Source organism: Chroicocephalus ridibundus, chromosome 2 (genome assembly GCF_963924245.1).
Source record: "Chroicocephalus ridibundus chromosome 2, bChrRid1.1, whole genome shotgun sequence".
NCBI lineage: Eukaryota > Metazoa > Chordata > Aves > Charadriiformes > Laridae > Chroicocephalus > Chroicocephalus ridibundus.
This window is the reverse complement of record NC_086285.1, coordinates 127,153,054-127,178,169: the sequence shown is the minus strand read 5'-3', so window position 1 is coordinate 127,178,169 and position 25,116 is coordinate 127,153,054. Positions and strand designations below refer to the sequence as shown.

At 42.4% G+C, this 25,116-nt stretch overlaps 1 protein-coding gene across 6 annotated transcripts in view; it reads right to left on the bottom strand.

Annotated features, from left to right (window-relative positions):
* LYN (LYN proto-oncogene, Src family tyrosine kinase) overlaps positions 1-25,116 on the bottom strand; it is an 86,423-nt gene that overhangs the window by 37,448 nt on the left and 23,859 nt on the right. For 2 of the 6 annotated variants that reach the window (XM_063326883.1, XM_063326886.1), the window contains exon 1: positions 16,724-16,858. The exons of 2 other annotated variants lie outside the window; for them this stretch is intronic. The gene's annotated coding sequence lies outside the window, so the exon portion shown is untranslated. Of the gene's footprint in view, positions 1-10,013; positions 10,131-16,723; positions 16,859-25,116 lie in introns of those variants that run through there. 2 more of the 6 variants (XM_063326887.1, XM_063326884.1) reach the window with 2 other exon arrangements.

Genomic DNA, 25,116 nt, shown 5'->3' with positions numbered 1-25,116 from the left:
TCTTTTTGCTCATGGTCACGACTGTTCTCCTCCCTCTGATTCTCTTACATACAATATTTACCGCGCACATTAGTTAACCATTTTCTAAAAATCCACCTGACGTGTCCGGGATTTTCTTCATCTAAGTTATGTCTTCATGACAATGACTCTGAAATCCTCGCAGATTTTTCAACAGTTTAGCGTGGCTTCATTCTAATCTTTGCAGAAAATGCAAACTTTTAAAAAAACAACTAACATAGATTATACTTTGCCTTTTCCAATAATAAAGTAACTTTAAAAAGAATTAGAACAACAACACTGAGTACACAAGCAACTCTATTTTATCAAATAAATATCTGTTGTTCAAAAGGTCAGTAATTGGGTACAGAAACACCAATTCTGTGGGTGGCTTAGACTTTTAACAGATATAGACATATATATTTTAACAGATACATAAAAAAATAATTTGTATTCAATTGCAATGTTTATAAGCAGTAAACTCTTCATTTAAGCCACAACACTTCTTACGCATACATATATAAAAGTTTTTCCTTAGCAGTACAAATAAGAGAGAGAATGCACTTTAAGATGTACAAAGAAAAAAAAAATTTAAAAAAAATCAAGACCCCCCAAATCATTCTGAGTCTTGAACATCGTTCTGTATTTAAGCTTCTGAATCAAAGAACAGGAAGCAATTGTTTACACCTACATATAAAAAAACCAACTGGTTTTAAACCTGGAGCTTTAAAGCAGCTTAGAGAGCAGTGCAGTAAATAATTTTATTTTTTAACACCTCTTTCAAAAATTCAAAAGAATACCTTTTCCCTCCTCCGTTTTAGACTTTTCATTCTGGACTTTAATGTCAGCTGGTATGCTGCTACTTCACAAGTTACAAAGCCAGAGGTAACAGAGTGATGCCTTCACCAGATCTCCTGAATAATTGAGAATGTGAGACTTCTCCGCATCACCCTCAAGGTCAAGGCAGAAGTGTCTCAAAACCCAAACAAACTCAGATGATCAACTTAGATCTAAAACTGCTGGGGAGGAAGAATCGTAAGCCCACTCTGCCCAAGGACACAAGGCTTTTTCAGTACCTTCACTCAACTTTCTACATCACTTCAATCAACAGCTCGAGATTCCCATTCCATGAAAAAAAATGGGAAAAATATGAAATTTAAGGAATTCATTTATCTTAACCTTTACTGCTGACTCTCTCTCTATGTTGACCTGCTTCCACATCATCTGCAAAACCTGAGTGTTGCACTGATCTTCTATACCTCTGTTACTGGGACTGTGAGGAGGGGCATCTCCGAGGGGCCTCGGAAACCTGGGTTCATTTCTGACCCATCATCACACGGTGCAGAACGGCAAAGCAACCTCCACGGAACCCGGAGGAGAAGTTTAATTTGAGGTGGCAGAGCTCAGCAAAGCCTCATCAGCACCGTTCTATACGTATTTGTGCCAGTGAAGATGTGGTTACCAGACCAGAGTGCGAATAAGAGTGACAAAAATAAATTTTCTGTGGTTGGGACTAATGTGAAAGAATTAAACTGGAGAGCAACTGAACAGAAGTGGATTCCTGATCCTTGGTTGTCTCACAAATGACCACTTTTTATGTTGTTCAGCCTTGTACCTGCAATTCATCACATATATATACAATATGTATTTATATATTTAATAATATAATATACTATATATATACACCGTGAGTCCTGACTTCCTGGTAACTTTCATCGAATTAGATTCTTGCAAACACAGAAATCCTGGGTCAGCTTTCATCTTGGGCTTGTTTCACTTCCTACATCTTGTTTTTGCACTGGAGACCAACTAGGGGAACTTAAGCAGTTTGTCCTTCCCTCGCCTTTCTGCTGAAAATGCTATGGATGTCTCGGTCACTCCCTGTCTCATGTACTTTAATCTATGTTTTTTAAATTTAACTTATTTCTATAGGTCCAGATTACATCATCCATATGCCTCCCAAACTGAATTTATCCCTCATGATACGCATATACATGGGCGTATAAAATTCCTGCCACGTGAGAAGCAGTAGTCCTTCTGACAGCATTTTTTAAAAAGGAGAAAAATTGAGGAATTCTTTAGCTGCTTTGATCTTTTGGGGGGAAAAGGTAAGACAAAGCTGAAACAATATTTTGACATACGTATAAACAGGCAAAGAAGAGAAACAAGTTAATCCCTAGTGTAACCATCAAAACCCAAATAGTAGTGTTGTGGAAAAGTTTGCAACAAGAACGTTACTGTGAGATTTCCTCAAACCTACTCTAAGTCAAACCCTCAAATTTTCCAAGGGTGCACTTCTATCAGAGCAAGGTAACAGTGATATCTTGTTTATCACAATCGCATCGTACAAGCTCAGAAACGAGTTTGCCAAGCTCCATTTTTACAGAGGTTAATGGGTGGTGGTAAGAACAAAATATTATTGCTCACTCCACTTGGCTTAGAAGCTGCGTCCTAATTCCCAGTCTTAAGCACGTTTTGGGGACAATAATGGCATTTAGCCCTTCATCCTCTTAGGCGATTAGGAAGAAGTCACATCTCTTTCAGTCTCTTTTCTAGGCTTTAAAGACCAAACCCTCTCAGTCTTTTCCATTTCCACTGGTTATCCTCAGAGCCCTTCTCCACATCTGTCTCAGTTTGAACTCACCCCTCTAAAGGGCAGGAGGCTGGAGTTGGTCGGGTGTTCCGAGATGACATTCAACAATGCTTTGCAAGAAATAATATTTCTATTTCTTCCATCTACAGAAATACATCACCCAATACATTTCAGCAATTAATTTATTATTTTCACACTTCCATCAATCATGCTAGCCTTTATAATCCCCTCGTGATCAGTTAAGGCACTCAAGTTTGTTTCATTTTTCATAATGACAAACTGTTGTCACAGCAGATTTTCCTCTCCTGTCTCCAGTAGCATGACCTGGCACCCTGATATTAAATTTCTCCCCATTATTTTGCCAGACCGTTCTTTCTGCATGATGCTTTCAGATGCCCGTGTGTTTGTAATACTTCCTAATATCACAAGGGGACTCCTTACTTTTTCACTGCAAATGACGGTGTTAAAAGAAAAAAAAAAAGGTCTTAATGTAATGCTAATGCAACATTAGGCAACAGAGAGTGGTATTGCCAAGAGTTTGGGGAAGTGCAGCAGACAGGCACCGCCACCCTGTTCAGCTTCTTTCACGGTTCCTTCCTCAGCAATTGTGACCAAGACAAATTCTATTTTGTCCATGCTACCTCAGATTATTTTTTAGGGTCTTCCTGTATCAGTTACAGAAGGTACCACGCTGTCACCTTCATGCTCTCCAACACTTACATCCTACTGCAGTTATAAATCAGTCATGTTTCTATTTTCTCCGCAACACTGGGTTTTAAGCCCTGCACCAGTATTTCTATTCCTTCTCTTTAGAGCCCAGATTTCCAACGTTAGCACACAAATATCTCAGTCTGACCAAACCAATCTGGGTTGGTAGAAACCTTTCTTGAACTCATTACCTAGCTGACTGCTGTTCTCGATGATGTTCCTGACACTCATTCTTCCACCCTTTGGCGTCCTGTTTTCCTTTCTCGCATTGGCCTGCATATTGAAATCAGGGGTAGACCTATGCAACATTAATAATTCAACTCCATTTCCTAATTTAAAGATTTTTTCAATCAAAATTCGAGTTAGAACAGGGGAAAAAAGGTGTGCTGCCATCTGACTACAGTGGAAGTGGTCCGTGTATTACATCATACAGCAAAGATCCCCCAACAGCTGACACTAGACCAGGAAACTTCTGGCGAGATAAAATACCTGGTGTTGTCGTATTAATGATGTATCGATGTGTTTCATTGCACACATGGGAGAAACCCGTTATCCTGTACCCCCTCCTTTTTTTTTTACTTATTAGTCCAGGCCTTTTAGCTGTGTAATAACCAACATTAACTAATGCATTGCTATACTAAATAGAAAATAAGTGACTCAAGTTATCACACCTCAAACTCCCAAGCATGAACTGATCCGATACAGTTATACGGAAACCAGGTGTGGTCAGGTGGGGTTTGAGGATTATGTACTTTCCTCCGCAGCCTTTGAAATAGGAGTGCTTTGGTAAGACGAACTGTATCGGTTCAGGTAAACAGTTTTGTATATTCAAATGATACTAATCCACAGTCCAGCCTTTGTGTGTCTGTCCTTTAAGTCTTGGAGGCGAGAATAAGTCTATTCCATGCTCAGGTAAATGATACATGATCTTTGTTGGAACTCATAAATTATAGCATAACATGTATTTACTTTACTGTGGGGGTGGTGAGGCACTGGAGCAGGTTGCCCAGAGAAGCTGTGGATGCCCCATCCCTGGAAGTGTTCAAGGCCAGGCTGGATGGGGCTTTGAGCAGCTCGGTTTAGTGGGAGGTGTCCCTGCCCATGGCAGGGGGGTTGGAACTAGGTGATCTTTAAGGTCCCGTCCAACCCGAACCATTCTATGATATATAATAAATAACACCATCGCTGATGACATGAAAGGTAGCTCTAGCAGGCGTGGGGGGCCTTGACCAAGAAAGAAGCATCTTATATTTTCCTATAAATCCACCACAGTTTTTGCCTAGATTTCTTAAAAGCTTCATTTCATGCAGGAACTTTGGCAACAGTAAAAAAAAAAATAGAATAAAAAAAATAAAGAAGAAATACTGAAAATAACTAATGTAATCATGATAGTATAATAACCTTATAATATCTGTAAAAGGATGGAAATAAAATTCTGAAACAAAACAGTACATTGACATGAAGCAGGTCATAATTTATACAAACTACTGATGCTTTTCCTTGTTTATGCAATTGAAGAAAAATACCAAAAGATAAGAAAGTTAATCCACACAAGATTGTGATTTTGTTAACATTGCATAAAAGACTTTATATATTATGCCAATGTTCCAGATTCACGTAGTCAGTGGTTTTGGCACTGATTTTAAACCGAGTCTTACATTAAGGTAACATCTGTTTTATGACCTTATAGCACTCGCGTCATTTTATTACAATCATTTGCCTGAACTGCATCCTCTAGAATTTTGAATCAATATCAACAGTGAATTAATTCACTTTGCCAGCCCTCAGGCAACTGCATCTTCCATTTCCTCAACTTTTTTCCACCGTACTGTATGTTTTGAGGATAGGGAAAAAGGTCAAATAACACCTGAATTTGTCAAAACAGAATAAACTTCTATCAAGTTCTTCAAAAGGATCATATGAAATGGAACAGAGAAAAACTGTACCAACACGTTAACCAACTTAAAGGGAAGGTTCCCAAAATACTTTACAGACCTAAAAGTGTTACGCAAACTATTAGTAAAAATATCATTTTCTTTACAAGTAAAAAACTTCACTCTGTGAACTTCAGTAATGACAAAGAGTCATATAACCAAATCTCCATTTCCAGATGAAAATTTGGCCAACTACATTGAAGAGGAAAGTAATTTTTCCTAAGGATTAGGAAGTGTCCCACTCCAGCTAGCAAACCCCAAGGACTACGTCTACATTCCAAGATGAGCGTATCTATGACTTGCATACAATTTTTTCAGCTTTAAATTGATGACTTTGGCCAACAATGGCAGTATGCTAAAGGTTCAGTAGTCTAATGTTTGCCCTGAGCTTTATAGATGTCCATGTCTACCAGTAGTACAAAGATCCTTCTCCTGTCCCTTTTTAATGACTAGAGCAATGACTGTGGCATAGCAAAATGAGAAACTACCTACAAAACCAGCAAGGTTTTGGACCGAGGTCCAGGAGTAGCCCAAATTACATCATCCTTATAAAAAGTGACATGACAGAAGGGCAGAAGGACAAGCTTCACACTGTTCCTTTGGAGAACACAGGTCTGGGACCTATCCTTCTTCACTCCCAACAGGACTTACCTAGCTCCTCTCTCTCCTCCTCTTCTTCACAGACACGCAGTTAGCCTCCCAAAATAAGGTGTAGTTGAGAGGCATGGAACAAGGGTTCCTTCATCAGTAGAACAGTCCAAAATGCCTACTTTATACACATGGTGGTTTTACTCAGGTGTTGAGTTCAACCTACCCATCAATGTACTTGAAGCCAAAGGCACAGCCACGCAAACAAATTACACTGAGTAACAAGCGGCCCTGCATGAGCTACTTTGCAGTACCTAATGTCTACATTTACTACGTGATACATGAAAGAGAAATCAGAGTTAGCTTGTCCTGGTTTCATTAAGCCTCAGAAAACGGAGTGAGCAGCTTGCTAACGTTTAATGAGTTTGGGGAAAATTAAGGTTTCTCTTTAATATCGCCATCAGGCTGCACCCCAGCTAGCTCTTCAACTGAAATTTGTTGCTCTGTCCACCCCCTCCAGAAGACACATAGGAAGGTATATTTGCAGGTAGCAGCTCATACTTGAAACCTTCGTCTCATTCAAGAAAGGCAGCCTCATGCTTAACCTCCACATGCCTGGACAGAGGTATTGACAGCATGTTTGTTAGGGAAAATCATTAATAGCTACTATGACTAAGGGGAGAAGATGGTTACTTATGAACATGGCCTTCAACTAGTTAAAGTTGTTGTTGGCAATAAAGAGTCTTTTGCAGATGTGATCTCTTGCTTTGAGATGTGCCTGTAATTCAAACCCATTGCTATACTGAGTAAACAGCACTCAAAAATTATGAAATTATCACAACGTGTCAAGGAAAACATGATGGAGGACAGCAAATTCACAGCCAACAAATCCTGATGAAGGTTTCGAGGGTGGCCTCATAGAAAGTATACCACTTCTCCTTTGGGTTTATCTTCTGTTTTCAGTGCGTTTAATAAAAGGGGGAAAGAGGGAGCAGATCATTAGTGCATATTAGCTTTTGCTCACTCAAATTCAGGTAACCATATCCCCATGGAATAAATCGGCTTACCTGGTTTTACGCACTCTACAATCTACTTTCAACATGGGTTAAGATAGTTATGACTGAATTAATGCAGAATGACTTCTGCGTCCATGGATCCTAACTCGGTGCTAGCCTGGTTACACTGTCACTCACATTACCTTGCACCACGCTGCATTTACCATCCTGCTCCATTGCTCAGAGGGCTTCTTCATCTGCTGTCACCTCCACGTTTAAATGCTGACACATCCTCACGACCAAACTTGCAACTTAAACATAGGATTCTTGTTATAATCACATCGTATTGTGCCTTGGGCACTTGTCTAAAGCACTGAATTTCCCAAATAACTCACAAAAGAAAAACAGATTTTTCTTTCACCCTCTTCAAACGCCAGTATATAGCTGGGTTGCAAAAAAAGGTTACTTCTCCAGCAGACTGTTTTGTGTTTCATTAGCTGTACAGCACTAGATGTACACAGAGGACCTCTCCTGAAACACAGGGCGTTGTACTGGGGTACCTAATATGGTTTTAAGAATGAACTCTAGGCTCAGATGAAAATTTAGGGTTAAATCATTCATGCTGATGTGGGCTAACACTCTTAGTCAGAGTCCAGTTCCTCCTGGAAGTTTGCAAACCTTGGACAAGTTTTCTTAAGTCGCAAGAGGAAGTTGCAAGAGTTCTCAAAAAAAACCAACCAGACACTGTCAAATCCGGTGCCAGTAAATTACACTAGCAAAAAATGAAATTTTGTGCTATTTAATCTTTACAGGGATAACAGAAGAACATTCAGCACTAATTGTGTAAGTATTCCTGTGAGGAACCACTTTGTCATGTTCTCACTGGCGTTAAGCAGCAGAACCTCCCTTAACTTCAAGGGTGTACTCCAGGTTCCGGCACTTCAAAGAGATGTATTTATAAATCATTTATTTTACTTAATTTTAAACTCTGTGTTAATTATATTCATTTGACAGGCATGTTCCAGTTGATTTCTCACCCAGCTTAGTAAACCGTTCTAAGCAACTGTTGCAAAATACATGCAGGGGCACCAAAGGATATTGTCTGACCCAACAGTTTGCTGCAAACATGATAAATAGAACTTAAAGAGCTATACCATGACAATTTTTGGAGCTTTTCAGATTAAGTCCTTGAGAACAGTTTGGTTTTTTTCGATAACTTTTTTTTTTTTTTAAAACACTCTGCATAAGCCTACTAAAGATATCCCGAAGGACTGCAAATTTCCACCAATTCAAGTCTGAAAGCCTGACATATAAACAAAAAAGCACACTTTAACTCAAGTCTCGTGAAACTACATGCTTAAGCTGGAGGGACAGTAAGAGTGTAAAAGGAAAAACGTCACTGAACGAACATGGAGTAGGACTTCACATCCAAGTTTCTAAGCTTGCTTTTCACGTTTGTTGCACACAACGAGCATGAATATGAAGTTTCTCTAAAGTTAATAAGAATTAAAAATATTTTACATACTTTCTATTTTCAGAGAGGAGTGAGAGTGGGAATGTGGAAACTTGCTTTTGAGGAAGGGTTGTGAATGGCTGGTGTGACGGTTCACTTCATTGTTCCTGCTTCAAACGTTTAAAGGAAGAACTGGAGACCTTGGGTTTTAAATGCATGTATGTCTTTGCAGATGATCTTTCTCAAGGGCAAGAATGAACACAGAGCTCCCCACATCAGCGGGACAGCAGCTATGCGAGAATATCATGTTGATTAAAGTTCTTTTAAATTTGAGAGAAGCTATTCTACTCCAAATAGAAGTTCTGAGTGGAGGACTGACTTGAAGAAGCATTCTGCATTTGCTCAATATGTTAATTTATTTCATTTTCAGAAACTGATGAATACTTTGACTGCTGCTACTATTTTGACTTTGCCTTCATGTTTCTTGTTTTCTCTCTCTAAAAACAATCAACATGGTTGTATTCACAACGTATCGTTACTGGATTGCACAGCATTTAGTATTGTGTGTTGTTTCTAGCCCTGCTTAACGGTCAAGAGCCTTGCAATTGGTAGCAGACGAAGACCTAGCAGTAACAACCACAGTAAGTTCCACTCAACCAGGTTCTGAGCCTGTAAGTGACGGCACACAACTTGCAGGAGCTCTGCAGACTTTGAGAGACTCAGGCCAGGGCTTTCTAAACAAAGTGCAGAACACGGACCCTAGTGAGTATAATGCACGATAATTACGTCAGATTTTGACTCACTGGAGGTCCCTGACACACATTCATGACGCAGACTGCAAGAATTTCACGGTACTATTATTACGACCATACTGGCTGCTCATTTAAGTTTATAACCTTTGTAACTTAAAATATCAAATATATAGCTCATAGGCAGGCCACGTGATTGCACTGTACCTAATAAAAACATCTTAAGGCTGTGCACAAGCCCCATGGTTTATACGCGACTTTAGCACTCGTAGACCATGCAGCTCCCTTTCCAAGGAAGAACAAAGAATAAATCAGTGTTCACAATGTCTGTTTCAAGAGAACTGTAATGAGTCCACAAGGAAATTACGTTTGAATTACAGAGAATTAAATGTTGTGCAAAAAAGTCACTTTAAAAACAAGTAAGACTGCTTGATTGTTGGGCACATGTGGGAAGTTCTCAGGACAACACAAACTATATGAGAAAAGGTGTAGGAGAGGAGGCTGAAATCCCTGAGAGGTCAGAACTGGGGTCGATGCTGAGAAATAAATAGAGAGAAGACTGTAGAAGCAGAGAGATAAAAGGAGAAAAAACAACTACGTAAGAATGCAAAGGATGATAACTAATGGGGTAGAGACTAGTCCAGTCCCTAGGAACGCACATAATCTCAATCAGCATGACAAGATACAAAACATGTAATAACAAAATATAGTCACGTCACTGAAACTGTTCTGTGCTCAAAAGAGAAATGACTTTTCTGTGTCATACCACACCAAGCATCTTGCTTTCATTGCGGGAGCAAGGAAAAGGACTTTTCACCCACCTAAACCTAGCAGAAGACTGCCATTGTACATAGTCAAATATATTACGGAAGATAATACTGTTCTGATCTCTGATTTAAATAAGCTATTCAAATGCTGAATTTTGCATTTTATGACACTTGTATCTAATGCCCTCAGACTTGCTCAAATGTTCCATCAAAAGCAGAAACGTCTCACCTGAAGCACCTTTTTCCCCACTTGTTCACTCCATCAGCCAAATCTCCTTTCTGCTGGTGCTGGCTCTGCTGAAGTTGGTTCTTCAAAACTTGCAATGCCTTCCCAAAGCTAAATTTCTTAAGTTTCATTTTCTGTGTGGACAGAGCATATGGGGCATGTCGACACCGAGGAGCACAGCACGGAAATCCTGGAACACGAGCTGTTGCCTTAGCACCACACCCACACAATACCAAACTTTGGTTTCTTCTTCACAAGCCAGCACGCATGCCGATAAGACCACGCTCTGCTTCACCCAACCAGGTGGATTTACAAGGAGGGCCAATGCTGGCTCAAAAACCTTTCACATGTGCCACTAGACGGCACAGATAAACCTCCTGCATAAAACAGAAATAAAACTTGACCAGAAAAGGTCACAGAACAGCAGACAAAGGGGTAGAAGACAATCCACACTGACCATTTTCAAGATAGAAAATAACCTGTTCCAAGAAAGGTTGAGGTCACCATTTTAAATCAGATGTGGCAAACAGTGGTAGTTGGCTCTAAAGTTAGATCACATCTATATATAATACATGCTCTAGACAGAAAAGTCATCTTGGCGATCTGTAGAAGTACAAAGCTGCCCTGTAAGGAGGCACAGGCTTCTTAAAACACCGTGAAGACCATGCTGGTACTGTCAGGTTGGTACTCCATTGGACTTCACACCTCTTCGAGAGGCTGGGGGGACGTATTTCTGGCCACATATTCCCTGATAGGGTAGCACAAGTAGATTACAAATTATAATTAGATTATGAAAGGTACTGGGACTTATTTTTCTGGAAGGGGAAGAAGTTGCTGCACAGAGATCTAAATCAAGAGATGAACTAAACGGCTTATACCAGTGACAGTCCTGAAGACAAAGCTGGAGAGAAAGAAACGACAGAATGGTGTTGGGGAAATTAACGACTGGAGAAGAGAAAAGGAAACAGCGGTAGGAAGGGAGTACTGCTAAGGCAGGATAAAGACTAAAACATGTTGTTTTCCAGGAAACTGGGGAGAAAAACCCCCAAACACAGCACATTATTAGTAATGAAGACACTTGAAGCAGTGTGGCTCTGAGACTTTTTCAGACACACCGGTAAGTGTCATGGCAGACGGATGGGAACTGCCTACAAGGAAATTTAGTGGAAACTTTTCAGAAGAGGCAAGCTCTCCTGGTCAGGCCTAGTGGCAATACTGCTCTCCACCACCTGCCTAGCAGAAACCATCAATGAGGCTGTCTACATCCCTAGAGAAACTGGCTTAGCATTCACCTCGATATGGCCCGGTGCTTCTCCGCCGGCGCCTGGAGAGCTGCTGCAATCTCTCTCACAACCAGTGCAAGTGCAGCTGGAAACCAGCGACAGACCAAAGGCCTCGCAAGACAGAAAAAGGAAGACAAAGTGCCATGCCAGCAACACAGCCAGAGAGCTGCTTCAAAGGCAAGTTTTCCTACACCCCTCACAGGCTGCGACGCTTCCCTCGAGCCTTTGCATAGCTTAGCACATCTTTTGCAACGGTAGGTCTGTAGTTACAAAAATGTACTTTGACTCCCATTTGCATGCTCTGCTACGCCGTAACGGCGCATTCAAATGACTCTTGCAATGTATTCTGAACAAGTAGAACCCAGAACATCCAACGGAGGATTTCCTCTTTCTCCTGCCCAGCCCCTTCCTGTGTGTTTACCCAAAGCTTTCAGTTCCTCAGTGGCGCTGACACCAGCTCTGGCGATCCCTTAACCCTGTTCTCCAGCTCTCGCCCGCTCACACCTGAATCCCAGCCACCCCAGGGCATTCAGCACTCAAGGAAGGTTTTAGAAATCCCGTAGGGGACACATGGTAAGGCTGGGGTTGCCCTGAAGAAAAACATGTTCTGTCCACTGGATCTAATGAATGTAAGCCTCATCATGCCAGCAAAGGCATACTCACGCGGGCAATTTCGATAAATGCAATAGAGGCACTACTACCCAGGTCTTATCCGACTCCATTGATACTACTGGGAAATAATTTCTTTTTCTGAATAGAGTAAAACTTAGTCATAGGTCAGACCTACCCATTTATAAATACGTTATCATTATGTAGGAATTCACTCAAACATACTCTTTACCTTTCAATATTAATTTTGTTCTAAGCCCCAAGTCTTACACGGAAAAAACGAACCCTCTTAGCAGCCAAATATACTTCTGCGCTAACTCCTGTAGTAGCATATTGTTTCAGTTTCTGCCCAAGAAAAAGCCTGAACAAGACTTCATCAAAAAATTGATCAAACAGGTTTGTGTACACCGATCTGTACAAACTAATGAAGGAAACATGAAAAGCACAGCAATATCTTACAGAAGCCACATCAGAAAGCCCACTTGACAGACATATGTTTTTGTCGACAAGCTTCCTGAAACGGCTTTCTGTTAAACCAACAAAGGAGTAGTTAAGAACACGTCCCAGAAGGAGCCCGCTCCCTCCAAACTTTTATCACGTCCTGACTTCTAGTAGCCCTCTAAAATAGAGAAAACTGCAGTGAAGATCATTCCAGAAGAGGAGCTGCATCCCGTACATCAACCCCTGTGGTGAGCTATCGCATTGTGCAGTTTAAGATCACACAATGTGCTATCACAGGCACTTTCCAAGAAATGGCTTGGTCACAAGAACGCGCATAGTAAAGAGCAGGCCTTTGCAAGTTAAAGCAGCAAATTCTACAACATATCAGCCACAACTTAGACAGGAAAAAGTAGCCTCACGCTATACACAGCAGAGACCGTAGAGGAAGAAGGACACACTGTTCAGACTGTTTATCATTTGATCCCTTTGAACTGACGAAGTAAGATAGTATGCTGCGCAAACACAGGAACCAATGGTAGATACTTAAGATGCCAGCAGTTTGAAAAGGATAGATGATGCTGACCTAAAGGACGGCAAATACTGGCCTGCATGGTGCCAGCCTCCCCTTTTCCCCCCAGAGAAATGAGGTTTACCCATTCTCCCCTTCACCCTTCCCTGGTCTCCTCCTCCTTCTGTCCCCAGCAAAGTGCTGTCAAAATACCATCTCTCTTCTGACGTTCAGCTGACAAAAATAACTAAACTATTTACCTCTGTGAGTACTTCTTCAGGGCACACAACAAATACAAGTATCTCATAAATATTTGGAGGAAATGTTTCCAACGCAAGATGAATCCTGCCTTTACATTTTGTTCCATGAATTCACATTTTCAGGAAAGATGCCGAACACGACTGCCAATGATTCAACCTCGGAAATTACAGCATTTAATGACAATGTCAACAGGAAACGTATTTGAATCAGGCAAAAATAAATATGAAAGCACAGACCTCTCCATCCTTCCCTGAAGGACAATTAAGTTTAAACGAGGAAGAGTCACACTAAGGACAATTACATTGTATTTATTTGCCTTTTATTAGTAGAAGCTGATTTCTTTGCGACGCTACCATTGCTGTTTACAGTATGGCAGTCTCCTTCTCCTTGTATGCCTCACTAAAGACTGTTTTCATACGAATGTAATTTTACATTTTTTATCAACATAGGTTCCTGTGGCATGGCTTGGCAAGTCTGGAAGCCATTCTCCCTATACATACTTGCATAGATATAGATATAGATGATATAGATACGGATATATCGGGGGGACACAAATAAATGGCAGAAATAGGAAGCAGGGATATGAGCAGCAGGAGAAAAATCCTAATTCTCAGCTGGGCAACTGGTTCTTCTCCAAAATTAAGCTGTTCTTCTCAGAGACAGAAATCCCGTAGGGGTAAGATAACAATAAATACTACTTAACAGAGTCACGTGGTTTGGTGGAATTCTTTACACACCCAGCTTCATAGCTTCAGAAGGAAGTATCACCTACTGCACACAAAGCTCACACAACCCTCAGGATTCCCAGCCAGCAGATTCTCCTCCCATCCCTTGCATTAGCACGTGACAGCTCACATCCTTCAGGGATCACTGGTGCTACAGAAACACATCTCTGCGTGCAGCCGTGCTAGCAGAGCAGAGGGCTAGGAGTCCTAGCCTACACCTAATGCCCAACCCATGCCTTTTTAAAATTTATTTATTAAATATTTAATTATTTATTCCGCATCTGGTTGTTTTCTGTGTTCATTCAGTTTTGCAAAGGGGTCCCTGAACCCTGAAAGTAAAACTGGCTCTACAGTTCCCCGAACACAAGAAATAAAGTTGCTCAGTCATTACGAATATGCACGTATGGAAAGAAGGAAAGACCTCGCCCCCTCCCCAGATCATCTAGCCCTTTGAGAAAAATAAAAATTGGTTCATGGTCAACATCTTTCCACCCAAAAACCTTGAAGATGCCCATTAAGATTCCAAGTAACATGTGAAGTACAGATAGGAAAACATCTCCTTTTTGTGACAGAAATGGAATCACATCTGAGATCAAATACCTCAGTTCTTCAACTTTCCTGAACAGCTACAGAGAGGACAAACGCTGCTCTCTGATGTGCAGCACAAGAACGGCCAGAGGTAGCGTCTCTGGTCTTCTGAGCCGCCGCGCTAACTCTCAGCTGAGAGTTGAGAGAGCTGAGCCAGGAGGACCTGGGACCTTTTTCATTGCCCATTTTATGAATTGCTTCCCGCAACACCTGACCTTCCGTGATGCCATTTATCTTACAAGACCCAACAAGGCCATAGAAAGATGGCTCACTTCAATTACGTCGATAAAATGGGGGGGGGGGGAAGTATTGTGAAAGAGTTGCTTATGCATTCATAAAGACACGCAGGAAAGAATTTCGCAGTTATGGAAATACTCTTGAAAGGGTAGCATTAAAAACCGGAATATTAAACGTCTTAAAGGCAATGGGGTTTAACTTCGTATGCGAAAGTTTCATAATTCGTTGCATTGTCAGAAAAAATCATTGCACAACTCCACTGGTCAAGGAACTTACAAAGAAAGGCCTAAGCCTTACCTTGTCCTCTGTATAATTATATACTCAAAAAAAACCTCCAGGAGAAAAGCAGAACAACTTCAAGCCAGCTACTGTACAAAGATGATCGTTCTACACCACTACAGTTAAATATAGATAGATCTCAACAGCACACAATTAAAATAGACCTTTTTGTTATTTAATCAAGAATTCTTTTCTAACTAGTCTGCAGCTCACGAAGCTGAAATGGATAAAGAAAAAGAGCTATAAATCTCAGAAGAGATCTATAGAATGAGACATCTGTTGATCTCAGAGTTCATTAATTTTAACCCTCACACAAGATTTCATAAATCTAACTGATTTCTAGCCTGTTGCTACGTTCTTAGAGAAAATGATTTGATTTTTTCTCATCCATGCTTTCCGCCTTGCTGATGGTACCTATTATAAAGATACAAAGTCACAACACATAAAAGATAAGTAACACCTACTCTGCATTCAGTACTGGGTTGGAAACAATTCACACAAACACAATTTGACTATCCTTTCGGTAAAACTGAGCTACACTTTCCCAACATAGCTTTGCAATTTCCCAACAAAAATCTTCCTTTTTTTTTTTTTTTTTTTAATAACCCTTTAGCAATACTACGATAAGCGCAGACTTATCTACCTGGAACTCACACTTTACAGATACTTGCAACTAACATCAAGATACCTAAATTACATAAGTATTACAGGTACTCTATGGGATCAAGCTAAAAAAATGTAATTTCCCATTTGTATTAGAATGTGCTAAAATACGTTAAGATTGGTCAGACTGTTTCTTTTTTTGTTTCAAAGGTGGAAATGAAAGGCAAGAGATGAGATATTGATTTGGGGTTTCAGATGTTTCGGATGAAATAACAGAATGAGAGCTCACCCTTTGTGCTCCCTATGTATACCCACAATACAGATCTGGCTAAACAAGTTCTAAGTGTTAATCTCTTAGGTCAGGTCTTCGGTGCCAACAGAGGTCAACGAGGCAGCCAGATGAGTTCCTGCAAACCCATTCACTGCAAACACATAAAAGATACCATTTCAACAGAAACTCTAACTGCTTTACTGAAGGTACAGCATCAACTAGGGAGATCTAGCTTGACTTTCAGATCCTAAATTAAAATTGGAAGGAGAAAACCCCTCAAGACCATTCCTTAGGCATACAGTACCGTTACAGGCATAGTCAGCAAGAAACACCATGCAGCAAACATCACAATACCATTTTCTCGTCTTTCTTTTAAGCTAAGGCACATTTGAACATACAGTTAAGAGGAAGCAGCTGTAACTTGGAAGACGCTCCCGGAATGACCCTCCTAGAGAAAAAGCGGTGTAAGAAGGAATATCCAGAGGCCAGATTGTCTCCACTAAGTCAAAGCTCTCGCCTTGGCTTGAGACACGGGCTGCAGGCTTTGATCAGATAATTTCACACGCTTGCCGGCACGAAACAGCCAGCAGGCACCCGAGCACTCAGAAGCAAGCGGCAAGAAGTAAATCGCCCTTTTGAAATTTGTTTTGTTTTGTTTTGTTTTGTTTTTTTTCTTCCTTACAAATGCCGTATTTCCTTCAAGACCCCATCCGCTCCTCCCGGGAAGGTGAGGCGGCAGCGGCACCTCCTCCGGCGGGCAGAAGGGAAGGCAAACCGCCCCGCAAAGCGCCGTCTACCCGCCGTGCCGCGCCGGGGACACGGAGGCAGCCCGGCCACCCCCCCGCCCGCTGCGCCCCCGCGGGAGAAGCCGGGGCTGCCTCCCCCCGCCCCTTCACGCCAGCACTTACTTTCCCGGGTGCGAAAGTTGCGCGGCAGCCAGTGAACTCCACGGTGACGGGCGGCAGAGCGGGGTGTCCCGGGGCCGGTGTGGGAGCGGAGCGGAGCGGAGCCGGGGCGCGGTGCTGCTCCCCGCCGGCCGGGAGAGGGGCGGGGGGGGGCGGGAGGGGGGGGTGTTCGGCCGGCGGAGGAACCGCGCAGGGCGGCCGGCGGTTGGCTCGCATCCTCTGCGGGCTTGAACTTCCTGCTGCCGGCTTCGATTTGCATGCGGGGCTGCCAGGGGAGAGCGGGGCGGGGGGGGGGCAAAGGCGGGCGACGGGGAGGCGCAGCTCCGCCGGCTGGGGCGCGGAGCGGAGGCAGTGATGGGAGAGAGGGGGGACAGGAGATGTGGACGGGAGAGAGGGAGGGAGGGAGCGAGGCAGTGATGGGGGAGAGTGGGGGGGACAAGAGATGTGGAAGGGGGGTCGTGCCGGGGGTAGGATTCTGCCGGGCTGCGTCGAGGTTGGAGCCCCCCTCTGCCCCACAGCAAACTTCATGCGGTGGGTTAGGGTTAGCCTCCGGGAAAAGCTACAACTGCGTAAACCGGCGTTAGTCCGAGAGGCAAAACAGAAAAAAAAAAAAAAAAAAGGCTGTCTTGTTCTACCAACAGCCTAAAAAAAACCCATCGTGAACATCTCCAAAACTCAACTATAGCAACTTCTAAGGTTCGTTGGAAGCTGGGTTGGAAGAAAACAAAGAACAAGTAAAGTTGTCTTTTAATTTTTCTTTTCTTTCTTTTTTTTTTTTTTTTTAAAGAATGATTTCCTAGCCCGTTGAAAAGTGAAAGAGAATCTCATAGGTCAGCAAAACAGGAAATATGAATGTGTGGACATAACACCCAGAGGATGCAGCTGAAAAGCTCTACGAGAAGTGGAGTCACAGTGTCGTATGTGTACTGCCAGACCACCTGGACGAGGTCGAGTCGTGGAGATTTCAAAGGCAGAATTTCAAAAGAAAAGCATTTAAGCTTTCCATATAAAGTGTTGAAGACAGTGGAACAAGTTTGGGGGACAATCAAAGTGGTACTAGGTACAAGATCATAGAATCATAGAATTGTCTAGGTTGGAAGGGACCTTTAAGATCACTGAGTCCAACCATCAACCTAACACTGCCAAAAACACCACTAAACCATGTCTCTCAGCACCACGTCTACCCAACTTTTAAATACCTCCAGGGATGGTGATTCCACCACTTCCTGGGCAGCCTGTTCCAATCTCTCTACCCTTTCTTGAAGTCCACCAATAGGGCCTAACTATGAGTTTCAGCAGACTGGGGAGCTGGTGAGGACTTCCAGCAGGGCAACCAAATAGCTGAAAATGGCTCAATGCAGCTCACACCCAGGGGTTTAAGAGCCTGAATCATGTCCAGGAAAGCAAACTCTGATATCAGGACTTACAGGTCTTTGGCACTGATGTAAAGGGCTGCCGCACACGGCCATGTGCAACTGGCACAATCACTGTAGTATGTCTGCAGTCCCATCTCGAGGCTGTGACTCCAGCACACACGCCACTGCCTTGATCCACTCGAAGACTCAGTCCGTAGAAGCAGTCAGAATATCATCTGTCATATTTCTAAATGAGTCCCAGATGTCCCTGAGCTCTGAAAAGTGGAGGGCAATAGGTGCTTGTCTTCATTGAATTAGATCATCAATGGTTAAAATAATGCCATGTAGATACTCATACTAAGACCAGCCTCTAAAAATATTGTAGGGTAAGACAGTACGGAATTCCTTCAAGTTCTATTAAAAAGTTGGTGAATGTTTTCTCCCTTCCCCCATCTTATTTAAAGGTGTTTTAAAAAGAAAAAAGAAAAGAAAAAAAACAAACCACAAAACAACATTTTTCCCCATGAAAAGTTTATACAAAAATGAAAGATCTGATTTAATTTATGTTGTCTTGGGTTTGGGGATTTTTATTTTTTTTTTTTGTTGGGAATTTGGATTACAAAATGTTATGCAAAATGAGCTATTTCTATTTGGAAGTGCTATCACAGAGGCTCAAGAAAATTTTCTGTTAGTGCCTCATCTAAGTACCTTGATCTTCAATCTTTCTTCTTCAAGAGGAGAAATGGTGCACAGAACCCACATCTGTCTTGGCCTCCCTCTTTTCCTCCTTATTTCTTCTTTTCATTATCAAGCACTCTGATGGGCTTAAAATTCATCTTCTCCTCTCAAAGCATTAGTGTAAATAAAACAAAATTTAATTTTATAAATGTGTAATAGAGTCCATCAGTCTAATAAATACAATCTTACTTATAACATGAATCATTCGGAAAAATAAAAAAAGTGCTGAATTACCCTCAATAGGCTGCTGTGCAATATGAGATTCAGGAGGCATAGCACAAACTCATCAGTCCTGCCCCAAAAGAACTAAGATGAAGAAGGGATGGGGTATAGTAAATATACTGTGCTTTATAAGAAGAAAAAAACAAAGACAGGTTGTTAGTATCATTTGAAAGAAGTCACGGCTTTATGTATCCTCGTTCCTGAAGGTAAGAGTAATATGTACAAAATGCACCTTGGAAAGCGTAAGCAGGAAAGAAAGTCTCTCTCTTATTATATATTTGCCAAGGGATTAAAAAAAAGCTGGTTCCAGCCTCACTACGTTTGTAGGTCTGCTGTTAGTCACATGTTTTAAAACGTCTTTGTGTATAGATCAAGTAAGTTGGTGGGTGGTGTAAAATGGGGCAAGAAAGAAACTTCAACCCTGCCACTGAAGTGGAAGTCCTTGTATGGGAGTCACGTTAGCCAGCTAGCCTTCATGCTCAGCAATTGATTTTCCGCTTTGGGCCAGCTTGACTCCCAGACTTTGTCCCTGCTGCTGAATTAAGCACGGCTGCAAGACGTTGCTCCAGTACAGCGGCCAGCTGGCGCTGTAAGAGTCCATGTCCCTGCTCTTGGCATTCAGAACACAAGGACTACACCAAACTGGTGTCTGAACATTCCCTGGCCCAGGTTAACTTCCAGATGAGCTCTGGACATTTTTTGAGTGTGGTAAGTGGCCAGGGATCAATCCAGCAATTTGGCAGTAGACTCAGGAATGTCCAGGCAAGTTTCCTTGGGCATCGTTAATTCCTGGCCTATAGGTAGTCCTATAGACTCCAGACCAACCCAGCTACTCACCCATGTAGGTAGCTGCTGGTCGTTGTTTGGGTTGCGTCCGTGAGCATGTAGTGGCACAAACTGGAGGGGATAGTGGCTCTGGGCAGTAAATTAAACCTTGTCACGGACAATGAAAACAGACAGCAGACTTCGCTCCGTGTTTTCAAATGTTCCTTAAACTCATCGTTGCACACTTTCTACAGTCTGCTTGAATGCAAGAGCAGAGCAGTAATAGAAGAATACTAGTTAGTTATGCAAGCATAGGTGGCCCGGCCAGAGCGGTAATTTGAGAGAGATCCCAAGGAACACCTGGGTTCATTCAATTAAAAAAAAGCAGGGAAAAGATCACTTTGTTCAAAAATAGATTTACAAGGATTTAAATTCTTCTCAGAAGAACAGGGAAAGAGAGAGCAAAGACACACATAAAACCAAAACATTGAGACATCTGGCCTTTTTGAATGAGCTAGAGTTTTGGAAACTCGTTCCCAATTGGTTGACACAGTAAAATGTCTTTTCTTGAGAAATTCCAGCATTTACATGGTCACCGCCTGCATTGTTTTTCTGTATTTTATTTCTTCCTCAAGGGATTATCATTAAGTAGTTAAAGTCCAAATTGTTAACCTGCTTTGTAAAAACTGTAGCAATTTTTAAACAAGTAGTGAAGAGTGGATTATAAAAAATGAGATCCAAGTCACATGCTTGTTCTTCACACAATGTTGTTGGAGAAAAAAAAAAAAAAACTAACAAAAAAAATCCAGAAAACAAAAGCAGTATGTTTTGGCATTCCTTTTGCATTGCTTCCTTTCTTCTTGTAACCTAAAATTTTAGAGAAAGCCATATTGACCTAGGTATGAAGAATATTTACAAATTTTATTCTAAGAAATGCGCTTGTCTTGTGATAAAAGTGGTTTGCTTCTGTTTGTTTGTTCAAAGAAAAAGAATATAGGAAATAAATGTTACTTTCAAGTATGAAGCAACCAGTTAATGCACCCTTATGTGTGGATATTCATCAGTTCCTGTTCTTGTTTCCAGTTTGGAGCATGGGAAAATAAGTTTTGTGACATTAAAGAGAAATGAAAACAGACAAACAAAAAAAATCTTAGTTTTTAAGGGTAGTTCCATTGTGATTCTTTGAAATTCATCACACACTAATTTACGATCTTGACTAATTTTATGGCTAAAAGTTTTGACATAATTTAAAAAGGCTTTGGGGAATAACACACAGATCCCTATACCGACTGAGCCTGCATTTGGCCTGTTGTTCAGACTAACGCTACACATACTCAGTAGGTTAAGGTAGGGAAAGCTGCCATCTTTCGTGTAGACAGTGGTCTGCCTAATGCACAGTCACTTACATTTCATTACACTGGCATTTTCTGGCCATAAATCCTCAATTCACTTTTTTTTTTTATTTCACCTTATTAATTCCCATGAATGAGCCATAATAATACAGCATATAGAAGCATTTGCCTTGAGATACTCTAATTCTGAAAGTTAAGAAAAAGCTGTTTCTTCTGTGTCTTTGCTAATTTTAAATATTTTTTTTTCACCTGCCATTACCCTTTTTTATACACAGGAATCTTTCCCATTTTGCTTCCACTCGTTTCGTGGCTGCGAGCAGAAAAATTGCTCATTTGCGAATCAAAACATGTCCAACACTGGAAGCCAGTTTGAGACCCGGCTGCAACGAGCTAGGTTGTGCTGGACTGGTGCCTATCCTGATGGAGACTGAAAATGGCCTACGTGCGCTCTACAGAACATCCCAATTGCCTTTTCTGTAGAAATGACAGCTCAAATAAAAGGTCGTCTTGGTTCTCAAGAATATCATCTTACTCACAGAGCCAAGAAAAGCAGCTGAACCAATGAGTTCTTCGCAGCTCATTCAGGTAGGCAATAGTAAGGGTGAGCTGACAAACAAGTGGTTCCAGGAGCCCTTTGCTTTCAAAGATTGGGGGGCATTTGCAGAAATTCTTCTTGGTCTGAAGATGCTGCCCACAGCATTAAAGAATGTGTTGAATTTATTCTTAATCTAGTACACAGATCTGTGATATTTATTTACCCGGAAGAACAGATTTGAGCTAATTCAGGAGCAGGTGTATGATCATTTCAAATTAGCAGGATTACACAGTGGTGATATATTTGTTTGGTTTTTTTGTTGGCTGCCTTGTACTCCAAGTGTTACGCCTGGTATCACCAGCCTGGACGGGTGTCTAGCCTGCATCTGGCCTGTCCTGTACCACATGAATTCATAGAATCATAGAATGGTTTAGGTTGGAAGGGACCTTAAAGATCATCCAGTTCCAACCCCCCTGCCATGGGCAGGGACACCTCCCACTAGACCAGGCTGCTCAAAGCCCCATCCAGCCTGGCCTTGAACACTTCCAGGGATGGGGCATTGACGGCTTCCCTGGGCAACCTGTTCCAGTGTCTCACCACCCTCAGAGTGAAAAATTTCTTCCTAATAGCTAATCTAAGTCTACCCTCTTCCAGTTTAAAACTGTTACTCTTCATCCTTTTGCTCCACTCCCTGGTAAGTCCCTCCCCATCTCTCCCTTAGGCCCCCTTTAGGTACTGGAAGGCTGCTATAAGGTCTCCCTGGGGCCTTCTCTTCTGCAGGCTGAACAACCCCAACTCTCAGCCTGTCTTTATAGGAGAGATGCTCCAGCCCTCTGATCATCTTTGTGGCCCTAATTGACTTGTTAGTTCACAAGCAACATGGTGTTTCTGGAGGCAGCTTCCAGAGTGGGATGCTGTCAACGTGTAGCTTTCCCTTTCCAACATTAGCCAGTTGCTATGGAAAATTGCCTTACAGAGAGACAGCGGACCATCGTTAGCATCTCTGCTGTGCAAGAGTAACGCAGTGTTCAAGCTGCTCCTGAACAGCTGCAGTAGCAGTAGGAAGACAGTCCTGTTCCTGGTCACAGCCACGACAGCAGTATGAGGCATCCCTGCACCAAGCACAGCTTTCATTTTCCTCCAGGACAGTGCAGAGCATCAGGCAACACTTGTGCACATTGACTTAATGAAGTCAGAGCTGGTAGCATTGATGAAAACATTTGGTACCAATCAGAGTTACCAACCCCCTCCCCTTGTTGCACAGGGTTTGTGAGAAATAGCTCTTACCTGGGATAAGATAGTTATCAGTGGAGTGCCGCTGAGCATCAAGAAGAAGGTTGCCATGGTTATAGGAAACCTGGGAGCACATAACTTTTGCTGGGGCGTTACCCATCAGCCTGGGCTTGGGAAGTTGACAACTACCTGTGTGAGTTAGGAGGTAACACCTGCCACCCATAAAGTTCTCAGCATGCACCCTTTGATGGACATGAGGACGTGTTGGAAGGCTGTGCTACCTCTAACAGCAAAATGGTAGGGTGATCTCTTTATTCCCTGTCTCCTTATCTAGCACAATTTTCGATCAGCAGGAATCCCAAGAGGAGCCATCACGGACCATTACAGATACGTTACTGCTGTCAAGCTCAGGCTGGCTGGTCTGGCAATGCATATGGCACTCATATCTTTCCTGTCTCCTGCCCGTCCTGTGTTGTGCAGCCATGCAAAGTGCAAACGGGCTGCTGAGCCCATTTGGAGTGATGGAGTTACTGAATCACTCTAATACTGGATGAGCTTGCTTACCTCATCTTGCATTTAGCAGCAACCTACCTGTTGCTAGAACCTCTTGCGTCGCCACCTCAGGTAAGGCTTCAGAACGGCTGTGCAACATGTCTAAAAGGATTCTGGAGGTCTACTAAACTGTCTTCTGGACCAATCTCCTGTTTGCATGCTGTGTCCCTCACAAAAACCCAGGGAGCCAAAAGAGCAGATGGTGGCAGGGTAGGAGTACGAGTGGAACTACAGCCAGTCCCTCCACCAGCTGCAGCTCACTCGTTTCCCGTGAAAACTGGGAGGGTCACATTGTCAGGGACAACCTGACTAATTGTTTTCTGCTGAGTGGTTGACAGCTGTTTGCTGTAACTTGAAATCACGCATATGTCGGACATGAGCAGTAAATCAGCTTTTCTCTGACTTTCCTGTTCCCAGTTGCCGTTTCCCCCTGAAGCTCTTTGTATCCCGTTCTTGGAGCCAGGCCTGACTGGCTTTGAAATCCCAGCTGTGCCGGCCCATCCATTGCAGCTCTGCAGCTCTTTGCCCCAGGCTTTGAAATGCTTGAAATTTCAGCCCTTAACATCTCTGCTGCCATCCAGCCCTGCCGTGTGAGACCCCAAATAATACTCTCAGCTGGAAGCAAATGAAAAGTAGAAAGTAATTGAAAAACAAAGGCAAAAAAGAAAACCAAATTTTGAATAAAATGACACAGCAGCTATTTCCAGACATACTTGAAGTGTGGCAGACGGGCACTGCCCAAGTTCTTGTCTGGGATGAGGTTGTAGCAAGAATCTCATGCAGTGTCTCCTGCAGGTAATGCCTGCTCTATTAGCAGTTGTTCGTTAGCAGCCGCTGAGCCTTGGGTAAGTCATTTGGTGTGGAGGTGTTTAGGATGGGATATGAAGTGCTGAGGAAGGCTACGTCTGAGGTGCTAGGAGCTTCTGAGGGAACAGGAATTACTGGCGCTCATTATGGCCGATACCAACCTCCTCTGAGTCTATAGTAGCACTTGTGATCTCAACAGCACCTGTGTTTGTCACCTGGCTCCACTTTTTGGATGTCCTAGGATACTTTATTTAGTCTGTTCTTTCTTATCATCACAACTACCTCTTTCCTGTAGCCACACATTTGCTGTCAGAGAACTGCCCAACCTCTTGATTGTCATGCACACCCTGTACTTCTGTTCTGTGTTCTGCCACAGTCAGCAGAGTTCGTTTAGTAAGAGAATAAAAGTAATCCTTGTTCTTTCCTTAGCTAGACAGGTTTTTAACATTTCCAAAGGTTATTTGAAGGTCTACACCAGCAGCTTGTGCCCTGACTGGATCAGCTCAACCACTGGCAGCTTCCATGTGCATATTTTTCGGATAGGTTGCTCCTAAGCCATGAAGGGCTGTGGATTGGAGTCAGTGAGGGATTGCAAACCTCTGTTAGTGTTAGACCTGGGGGGAAGGAGACCTCCTAGGATGAGTGGAAGCGTATACATTTCTGAAGGATGCATGGCATGATCTACTGCCTTTGAGACAGAAAATACATGGACTTGCAACAAGGTAGAGGGCAACGAAGGTAGATTTCTCCACTGATGAAACCTCTTCTTCTTTATAGATAAGCCTATCTCTTGATAATGTGGCAAGTGGCTGTTTCCAAGGGAGCGGACTACTGGGG